Consider the following 10,336-nt stretch of genomic DNA (forward strand, 5'->3'; position numbering starts at 1 on the left):
CAGGCTCAGAAGTTGGGAATACGTGGTAAGTCACCACTCCCGAATGAGTTCGCGCGAGAGAACGTAATCTTTTAGTTTTAAGTCGGTTTGAACAATCCGGATAAGCGCAAGTAAGTACCATTTTGATTAGCCGTCGTACCTACAATGTTTGTGCACTGTGTAAACAATGAGTGACGTATACGCACGAGAGATCACTTCCGGCGCTTGCGTAAACTACGCGCTCAAAGCAGTTGGACATAGTGGTGTATTAGAGGTAAAATATGATATAAATACTGTTTGGTTTCTGGCACAAACCGATCGTTTCGTGTCTTAGGACATCAATGTGTCGTCACGAGCCGCAGGGTTTAATTTGGATTTGTCTGTGCATGTTTTTTTTACTCTCATAGATTTTGTTACCATTGCCATGCATTATAAGACTGATAGACTGCAACGGTTGGACATAAAAATCATCATATGTGTTCTACTGAAGAAACAAAGTCACCTACATCTTGGATGCCCTGGGGGTAAGCAGATAAACATCAAATTTTCATTTTTGGATGAACTATCCCTTTAACAGAGTTGTTGATTCTATGTTCAATACATCCTAATGCAGAATTTTGAACGAGTCAATGCACAAGCCAATGCGTGTGTTCAGTCCTTTTAGTGTGTCTAAGGACACTGACTGTTAGTAACCGAAGCTTCTAACAGCAGATTCAGTGAAGTGATGACTTTACCAATAGACCATTTAGGAGAACACATCACAGTTACATCACTGCAGTACTGCACACACTATCGTGGAAGACGAACAGTGGTAACAATTGGAATAAAACGGGAGAGATCCACTGAATAAGGAAAAACTGTCTTGTGCCTTTGGATATCAAAATCAGAATGCAAAAAAGATGGGTGCAAAGGCACCTATTGTAATTTTTAGTGTTTTTAATTCTACTTTTTTCTATCTTCTTCCACCATTGAATCTATGGCAGCCCATAGAACCACTTACAGGAAAGTTATTAAATTTGGCACACAGATGGAGGACAGTCTGTACATTAAACACCACAAATTTGTGGTCTTTAAGTCAAACCCTCTAGTGCCCAAAAATTGCTACTCATGTTTATGCAAATAACCTTTGAACCACAAGGGCTAGAAACAAAATAATTGTGTCTTCTTATTGGCTCATGACGAATTGATCCTATGACGTCATTTTCCATCATAAAAATTTTCCCGCCATTTTGAATTTTCAGAAAAATCTTTTTTTTATACTTGTCCTAGAAGGTTTGTCTGATTTTCACCAAAATTGGCTCAGAACATCTTCAAACTTTTTCAAACCTTCAAAAAGTTATGAAAAGATTTTCAATAGACCAAACAGTCTACGTATAGCGCATCAACAAATTTGACAAAGAGCACACCAAAATGTACATTAGGCTGTATCTCTGCAATGCTTTAGCGTATTTAGACCAAACTTGGTACCCATTATAACAACCTTAATCTGAGGGTACATGAGCAGTTTTTTGGCATAGTGCCACCTACTGGTTAAGCTGTTAAAATGAACACGCTTACATGTTGCTGCATGAAGTCTGTTTGGAAAGCTTACATCAAAGTACGACAGTGAATCCACAGTGGAATGTAAGTGGAAAAATTCCCTCATGGTCGCGATTTAACTAAATTAAAACAAGGGAATGAAGTAGTACACAGTGTAGCCACAATTTAATTAAACTAGGGAACAAATGAACAAGTCATGGGAACAAATTCATAATTTGTGACAAAGTTGTCTTTAATTTTTCCACTGTATGTCATGTCCAGGGCTCTGTAGGATTCTTTGAAAAGTAATGTTATTTTTAGGCCAGTGTTGTATGTCTGTCCATATAACATGTCAGTGGGTGTGGTTTAAAGAGGCAATAAAGAACAGAGAACTGCAGTGATTGCAGATAATACACTCTTTTTCACTTTTTATGCCCTTCTCTCACTACCTTCCTTTCATGTTGTGGACTCGGATGCATATCATTGCTTACATTGCATGACTGGCAGAACCCTTGCAATGGGTTGAACTGGAATTTCTAAGTCCTTGATCACTTGGTATACGCAATGGAGCTGATTTATTATTTACATTTTTCTCTTATGAATTTGTTTGATGCACCATTTTGTATGCCTATAGGTATGCTTGGGACATTCTATAAAATATATAGGTTAAGGTATCAACAAGTATTATGAGGTTAAATATCAAAATAATAAATAAATATCAAATATATCATTCACTAAAGTTGTGTTGGGTAGGGGTAAATTAAACTTGGCCTGCTGTTACAGGGGTTTATAAATGATGTACAATTATTGGTTTACAATATACAAATAGAATGCATCTACCAAAATGATGTTGCATTAGACAGCACAATGCACCATTAATGTAGCCCTGTAATACTGATGACAGTCAATGCACAGTACACATATTGTTCCTTTTTGGCGTTTTTGTATGAGCACCTTCAGTGGGTTCCATGGGGGAAGCAGCAGCCGCATAAAAATGAATTTTACAGTGAGTGAAAGGAAGGATAGTCTAGTCTGGCAGACTATTCTCAGGTTCAGTTGTTCATTTAAAAAGGGGCTTTACCAAGCAGATAAATAAAAGATGTTTTGTTGTATCAGGCATTTTTGACAAATTCAATTCAATATAGCGGAACGCCCCATCTCGAGGAACCGTCTGTTCCTGTGGTGACGTTGTGGAGCAAAGAAATGCTGAGTGAGGTCATTGATTTTTTTTTCACTGGCTTACTAAGATGCTGCTACACTTATGAAGGCAGAGTTATCAGGCTTTGATTTACTTGTGCAGAGTGTTATGGTGAGCAGTGTGTTAATGATAGACATTATATATATTTTGAAACATAATTGAGACTCAAACTCAACTCATCAAGAGTTGTGTTCTGTTTATAATAGATTTTGAAAGATGTATTGAAGAACATAATGTTATAGGATATACTGTACATTAAGCCCATCATTATCGCAAAGTAAAGCTTGTCACGATGAGCCAGACCAGGGTCTTGTATCACTCTGCTTATTACATGGATGTATACCAAATAAATAAATTAACAAGAAATAATGATTTGAGTTAAAATTGTGTTATACTAACACTGCAACAATATTACATTTACATACAATCATTTATCAACTTTATTATTAATAATCATAATAATCATTTAAAATGTATTTTTCTATGAACAAGTTAGCTTACACATTTATCTAAAAATAAAACATCTCTCTGATCCACCTCTTTGTGTTTTTTTTATGGTACTTGTTCTTCTGAGACATATTTACTTTTTGCTTTAACAGAGAACTGCTGAGCTTCTTGCCATCTGTTAAAGGCTTCATGCTCACTATATTCTGTAAATTAAAATTAGTACTGTCCTCCAAAGCCAGTTATACTATAGTTAGTTACTATAGGTTCCAGTGGCGTGCAGTGTTCTGAAACGAGTAGGCAAAGTCCTCACTTTTCTTAACCTAATGTGAATTCATGTTCCTGTTATATTTAATGTTGACACATTTTCAAGGTTAAATAGGCATTATTCACAACAATAAATGGTCTATTTATTTAAACCAATCACAGTGCTTATCATGCTAGTGCCTTTTAAGCATTTTTACATTTATTGCAAAATAACAATCATAAGAACACAGTAACAAATTTCAAGTTGTTTTTCAAGCCATTTCAGATTTGATTCTGACGCAACATAAAGCAGTGATATCTAAGTGGGTGAGTTGTTTATTTACTTTTTCATTTGTCTTCATATTAACATCTTTATTTTTTTCATTCTGACAGATTCTTGGGCGTGTGAATCATGTGAACAGAGTAATAGGCCAATCATAGCATGATGGATGTATTGCCTCCACTCGTGTGACTTTCATTCTCAATTACCCCCCACCAAACCCTGGCACGCCTTAGGGGGTCTATTAAAACTCAATGGATTAAAGGGAGGCAAGACGCACTGGTGTTGGACAATGTCTTTTTAGAAGAACTAGTGATTTATACACTTTTTCATATTTCACAATACTTTCATCTTTTATTTTCATACTGTGGACTATTTTCTCATCCAATATTTGAGGAGGGTCTCCATTGTCTCATCTGATAGTTATAAGTTGCAACATAAGAAAGCAGTAGGGCAGGAATCTCCAACCCTGCTCCAACACACCCTGAACACCTTGATTAGCTGGTTCAAATGTGTTTGATTAGGTTTGGAGCTGAAATACGAAATGTCCAAAAGATATGAAATAAGCAACAGTATGTCAGAAACCAGGATAAAAAAAAAAACTTATTTGACCTCTTAGTGCTATAGTTGACCAATTAGAATCAAGTATTCCAGATAACCATGTAATAAGACTGATAAGAATGAGGGTGCTGTTTCTTCAAGGGTGGGTAGGATAACAGGACAGGTGGATTTTAAGGTCTCCTAATGCTTTGTAAGTTAACGTTTGGGTCATTGCAGAAGTAAAATCACATGACCGCCACTAAGCTTCTTGGAAAAAAATAAAAAATAAAAAATGGATCAGTAGGCAGGGTTTTTATGGTGGTCGCAGGATCTGCTGGCTGAGGCCTTGTCTGCACTAATACGTTTTCGTTTTAAAACACATCTTTTTCTCTCTGTTTTGGCCTTCCATCCACACTGAGACAGTGTTTTTGTCAAGGAATGGAAGCTTTTGAATGGAGCTTTTTGAAAACGCTCTCCTAAGTGGATAAATTTGAAAACACCGTTTTTGCATTGTAGTGTGGACTGTGAAAACGGAGGCTTTTGATGACGCATGTTTAGTCATGTGACACATATTATATAGATATAGCCTATATATATTCATTTATACTGTGCCTGTTACGTGCTATTTACTTTTATGCAATTGCTACAGATTTGTTACTTTGTACACTCTTCATATCACAATCCTGCAAAGATGACAGAAAATTTACTTGCGATTGCTGTTTGCGGCAACACATGTGGGCAGTTGAGTTTTAGATCAGACATACAATCGTGAGTGAATGCGACCTGAACGCGTGGGTGAATGGTGAGATATTTTCCTAAATAAAATGATCCTGCCAGAAGAACTGCATGAAAACGTATCATGTCTGCTCCGTCTGTATCATCTCAGTGAGTTTTTTTGAGGCTTTATGCATGCGCAATAAAGTGAATTTAACGTTTTCTGACATTTCAGTGTGGATGAGAAACTTTTGGAAAATGCCTGAAAACGGTAGTGTGGACAGAGAGCGTTTTAAAATGAAAACGCTGTTTTCAAATGTACGTGGATTAACGTAGACGTAGCCTGACACAAGTGCGGTTCGTGTCTATGGTGGTCGACATAAACTGGTTTGTGACTGGATCAGGATGATGTGGCAATTAAGGAAGATGATGATAATGGAATTTGATGATTGGAATTCAGTGTGTAGTGGCAACGGATGAGAAAAAAGAAAAATAAGATGAAATGAAGGAAACATTATTTTGGATTGTTTCAATAAACCTGTTTTTTTTAAGCAAATTGCATGGTGTTGCCTTTGTTTTTGCTTCTAATCAGGGCCTAAGGCCCTTTCAGGATTTGAAAGAGTGTTATAATCTTCCTGGACATTCCCATTTTTTGTAATTAAGGTTTAGAAGGGCAATTTATCGAGTATAGAGTGCCATGGAACTGTAACCTGGACTCTCATCCTTCAATGGACTGTGTGAATTTCTCTCAAGAGCTGTGTCATTTATCTATAACAGATTACTCAATCATGCTTCCAGCACACTCCACTGCGACTAGATATGGGAAAGTATACCTATAATGTCTAAAAACCCTGCCCATCAACTTTTATACTATAAACTTCTCCACAGGCTTATGTTACTACACATGTGTTCCACAAAATGATGTCTGTCTACTCCCTTTGTTATATGATTGCCAAATCATTCACAAATTTTGGGATGTGAGTTATGTGAGAGGGTTATTTCTAGACAGCCCAGTCTTTGTTTGTTGAACGATGATGCTGACCTTAATTTGAATGCTAATCAACATAGGATTTTTCACACTGTACTAACTGCTGCCGAGAAAGTAATGTTTAAAATTTCGTATGAACCTACATTTTGGGCAGACAAAATGTGGCTTTTAGAACTCAAAAATATTGCACTGTCAACAGTGAGAATTAACAAAGCAAAACCAAGAACAATTAAGGTATGGTCAGAATTTATTGAGAAACTCTCTTATATCTCAATAGGGCAGCTGAGTATATTTAGGGTCATACACTTTTTGCTTTATTGAGCAAGGAAAAGAGGGAGCAGTATCCTACGTGTGCAGTGTACCTTCTTTTTTGTTTGATTTGTAATTCTGCAAACTCTGGTTTTGCATATAGTTTATGCATGTCATATTGTGCAATAAAAAATCATCTTGTTAAAAAAATATTGGTAAAATATATAAATTATTTGATAATATTTGTAGAATTTAAAAATACTATGTGTCACCATGGCTGTGGTTTAAAATGTAAACTCAGCCATTTACTTTCAGGTTTGTCAGATGCCCTGAAATACAATTAATTACCATAATTTATGTAAAATCACGATTTTGTGCTAATCCACGGATCATGAGGGGCTTAAAACAGCTCTGTTCTGCCTGAAGAATTGAGAGGTACAGTCACCAAGAGCTTGTAAACAGTAACTTCAGCTATTCTGTGTCTTAAATTCAGTAAAACATTAAGCCGATAGATCCTCCTCGAAATCACAGTGATTACTAAACAGATAATAAAATGCTAGAGTTAGCTGTACCGACAAAGCAGAATTATTCACAAAGTCGTGCATACAATCCCATTCTCTGGAATGCTGTCCCTTCTCAAAATTCACTCCCTGGACTAATTTCCAGCCCTGTCCATAGTGTACTTTCATGAGTGCTTAAAGGGTTAGCTCACACAAAAATGAAAATTAGCCCATAAATTACTCACCCTCAAGTCATCCTAGGTGTATATGACTTTCTTCTTTTAGACGAATCCAGTCGAAGTTATATTAAAATTGTCTTTGATCTTTCAAGTTGTTTCATGGCACTCAGTAGGTGTTGCATGCTTCAGTCCAAAAGAAGTGAAATAAAAAGTGCCCATCCTTAATAAAAAGTGTCTCACACGGCTCCGGGAGGTGAACAAAGTCCTCCTGTAGCGAATCGATGCGTTTTTGTAAGAAAAATATCCATATTCAAAACGTAATAATCACTTTAATGTAGCTTGTGCCAACAGTCCTACACGGAAGCAGCTCCGAGCGGATGACGTATGAGTTCAGCGCTGCGCATGCATGCATGCAAAGTGAGTCTCGTGAAAACCAATGTTTGTTTACAGGAGCAAAGGATGCAAAGTTTCCTTACTTTAGCAAAGAAAAACCAGTCTCCTCTTGGCCTAACCCTTTAAAGTAAGGCTAACAACAATAAAAGTGCCCTGTGAAAATTCTTAATGCACTTCCATTTTTTATATTTTTGTTCTCTAAACTAGACCAAACTATCTACATAATGGTTTTGTCTTTATTTCTGCTTTGGTGAATCCTTTCAGACAGGCCTCCCAGCTTTACTCTACAGGCAGACAGGAAAGTCGCAGGGAACCATTGGGGACCAGGATCAGAGACTACTGCTCTTCCAGAGAGCCTCAGTCTCTCTAATGCAAAGCATTGTGAGCTAAACAACATGTAATCCAAGAAATTTGGCCATGTTGGATGTTGTGGTCAGCACATTAGAAGGTTTTTAGGCCAGCACACAATACGTGAGTGCTCTGTTAGGCCTGTTCTATATTTGTGTATTTATTTGTGAGAATCAAAATGCAGTCTCTCATTGGAACGGCTTCCACAGCCATGTATTATTTGCATGTCTGTCCATGAAGAATAGCGTATGGGGGAGATTTACAGTAGCTCAGTCCTTAAGCATACATTTAATCAGAGAACCATTGGGCAGCCTGCTCATGTACTGTGTGTTAATTGTCTGCAATCAATATTGTTGAATTAAATAATGATGGACGGTGTAAAGAAGAAAAAGATCTTACATTGGAAAGTTAGATCTATTACACTCTTTATTAAGGTGACAATCTCTGTACAGGGAGAGTCTGTTTGTGTGCATTTAAAACTTAAAAAGGTTCTGGGACCAGACTTGTTCGAATTCTTAACACTGATGTACTTTGTCTTGACTGGCCCCTTTTAGATTTCGTCTGAAACAGGTCCAGACTGGACCTGTGTTGGGTGAAGTGAGTTTGAGGAAACTCTATTGGAGCCCAATTAGAGCAGTGCTTCTAAAATCTGTCCTGGGGACTGCAAAAAGTGGTGTGGGGTCCCCAGGACAGATTTGAGAGGCACTGAATAAGAGGATCAGACTGCTGAAGAAGCTTCCAGCACTGACGTGTCTACTATGTGCTGACCTTCCGCAGCCACATAGCATTGCAAACCTATAAGACTTATGTTCATCTTTGGAACACAAATAAAGATATTTTGAATATTCTCTTATAATTTTTGTCCATCAGTTTGAAAATCCATGCAACCAAAATGTTCAAGCTTCAGAATGTATATAAAAACATTATAAAAGTAATCCATTTAAATCCAAGTCTTCTGAAGAGACACAATCCCTTTATATGATGCAAATATATTAACACATTTAATGGTAAGTTAAATACACTTAATTAAGGTTTGTGCATTGATCAATACATCTAGCACTTTGCACTGAGCTTCCATAAGAACCAATGAGGATTGTTCTCTTGCATCAAGCATATACGGTTGAGCTTCAGTTTACCCTATTTGATGTGCCATATTCAGCATTTAAACTGTGAATGTGGCTCTCACTGAGAAATATTTCAGCAAGTCTTGCCATCTTGCTCAAGGGCTTTGCCGGTTATGGCACTTTCAGCTCAACTGCTTTGCTGCTAGCGTGCTGAAAGGAGAAGCTCAGTTCTGCCTGGTTCTGATTCAAACCCTGTAGACATGTCCACTGTACATTGAACCAGCACATTCGGTTCGCATCATCACTTGTGCTGCAGTTGACTCCTGTTTGGCACATGTTCAAATCACTGTTGATCTTTAACCCTGTAGTGATGCCCTCACTGAAGCATAAAAATGTAATTAATTTTATTTATTTTAGTTCACTGAGATGAGCAGATTTTATAGCACTTGGTTTTATAGACAAGACTGGCTTCAATGCCTCAGGATTTATAGGTCATAAAAATCCAATGTGGAAATCTATAGCATGTGCTAAATCATGCCTTTGTGCTTGGGGCTCCAGACCATGATCCTGCCTATTCACCAAATGATATAAAGAGTCCATATAATTCATAAATTTATGCACACCAGAACACATCAGGAAAAAAAAGTCTTTTAAAGGGGACCTATTATGCCAAAAATTACTTTTATAAGATGTTTGAAGACAGTTGTGTGGCCACAGCGTATGAAAACAACCAGCCTACAATGGTAAAAATCCACCTACTCATATTTTATAATCCCAATAAGTCATAAACAGTCTCTCAGAACAAGCGATTCCAGATTCTCTCCACATACACATCATCATAGGGAAAAAGCCCTGCCCATTTGTGACGATCTCTGCCCTATTAGCATAAACACAACCCTGAGTGAGAAGCTGCAGTCCCCTATTACTGTTTTCTGTCACAGTCTTCAGCTGGTGTGCACTAGATGGCCACCAGAGGACACTGTGTCTTTTGTGTGAGTCTGTCTATTGTCTGACCCCGCCCAACTTGTTACCTCATTATTGTTTCAGTGGTTTCACCGGTGTCTCCCTCATTACCTGCCCTACTTAGTCTCCCAGGGTTTGCTGTCATGTGCTGGTTCGTTACTATTCATATGTACGTGTGCTGGATGTACCTGTGTTGGATGTACCTGTGTTGCTCTTTGTCCAGCCATGCTGTGCCGTGCCCTGTCCTGGCCTGCCTGCCTGCTTGTTTTTCCCCCTCAGGGTAGTTTTTGTTGTTGTTTTGTTTTATTTTATTAATAAGTAGCCCATACTTCCTGCATTTGAGTCCTCGTCTCATCTCTCTACCCGCAAACCTGACAGAACAAACCAGCCATTTGAGGACTCGGCAGAGAATGGGCTCACTCCAGCTTCCAGCCTCGACTACCTGCAGCCCCGCTACCAACGCATGCTTCAGGTAGCAGCATTGAGTTCCCTCCGTCAACAGGGGACTGACCTGAGGGAATTCGCCATGAAGTTCAGGAGTGCTGTGGAGGGGCTGGATTATAATGATGCGTCTCTCAAGGACTTGTTCAATTATGCCCTTGATGAGCCCATCAACACTGGGAGGATGTTCATTATGGAGCATCTATCTTTTGAAGCATTTGTGGAGTTCCTAGCCCACAGTGGGAGAAACAAGTCCACCTCTAGCCTTGCTGCAGCTTCCGCGGTGGTGGCG

Source organism: Sinocyclocheilus anshuiensis, unplaced genomic scaffold (assembly GCF_001515605.1).
Source record: "Sinocyclocheilus anshuiensis isolate Anshui unplaced genomic scaffold, SAMN03320099.WGS_v1.1 scaffold207, whole genome shotgun sequence".
Lineage (NCBI taxonomy): Eukaryota > Metazoa > Chordata > Actinopteri > Cypriniformes > Cyprinidae > Sinocyclocheilus > Sinocyclocheilus anshuiensis.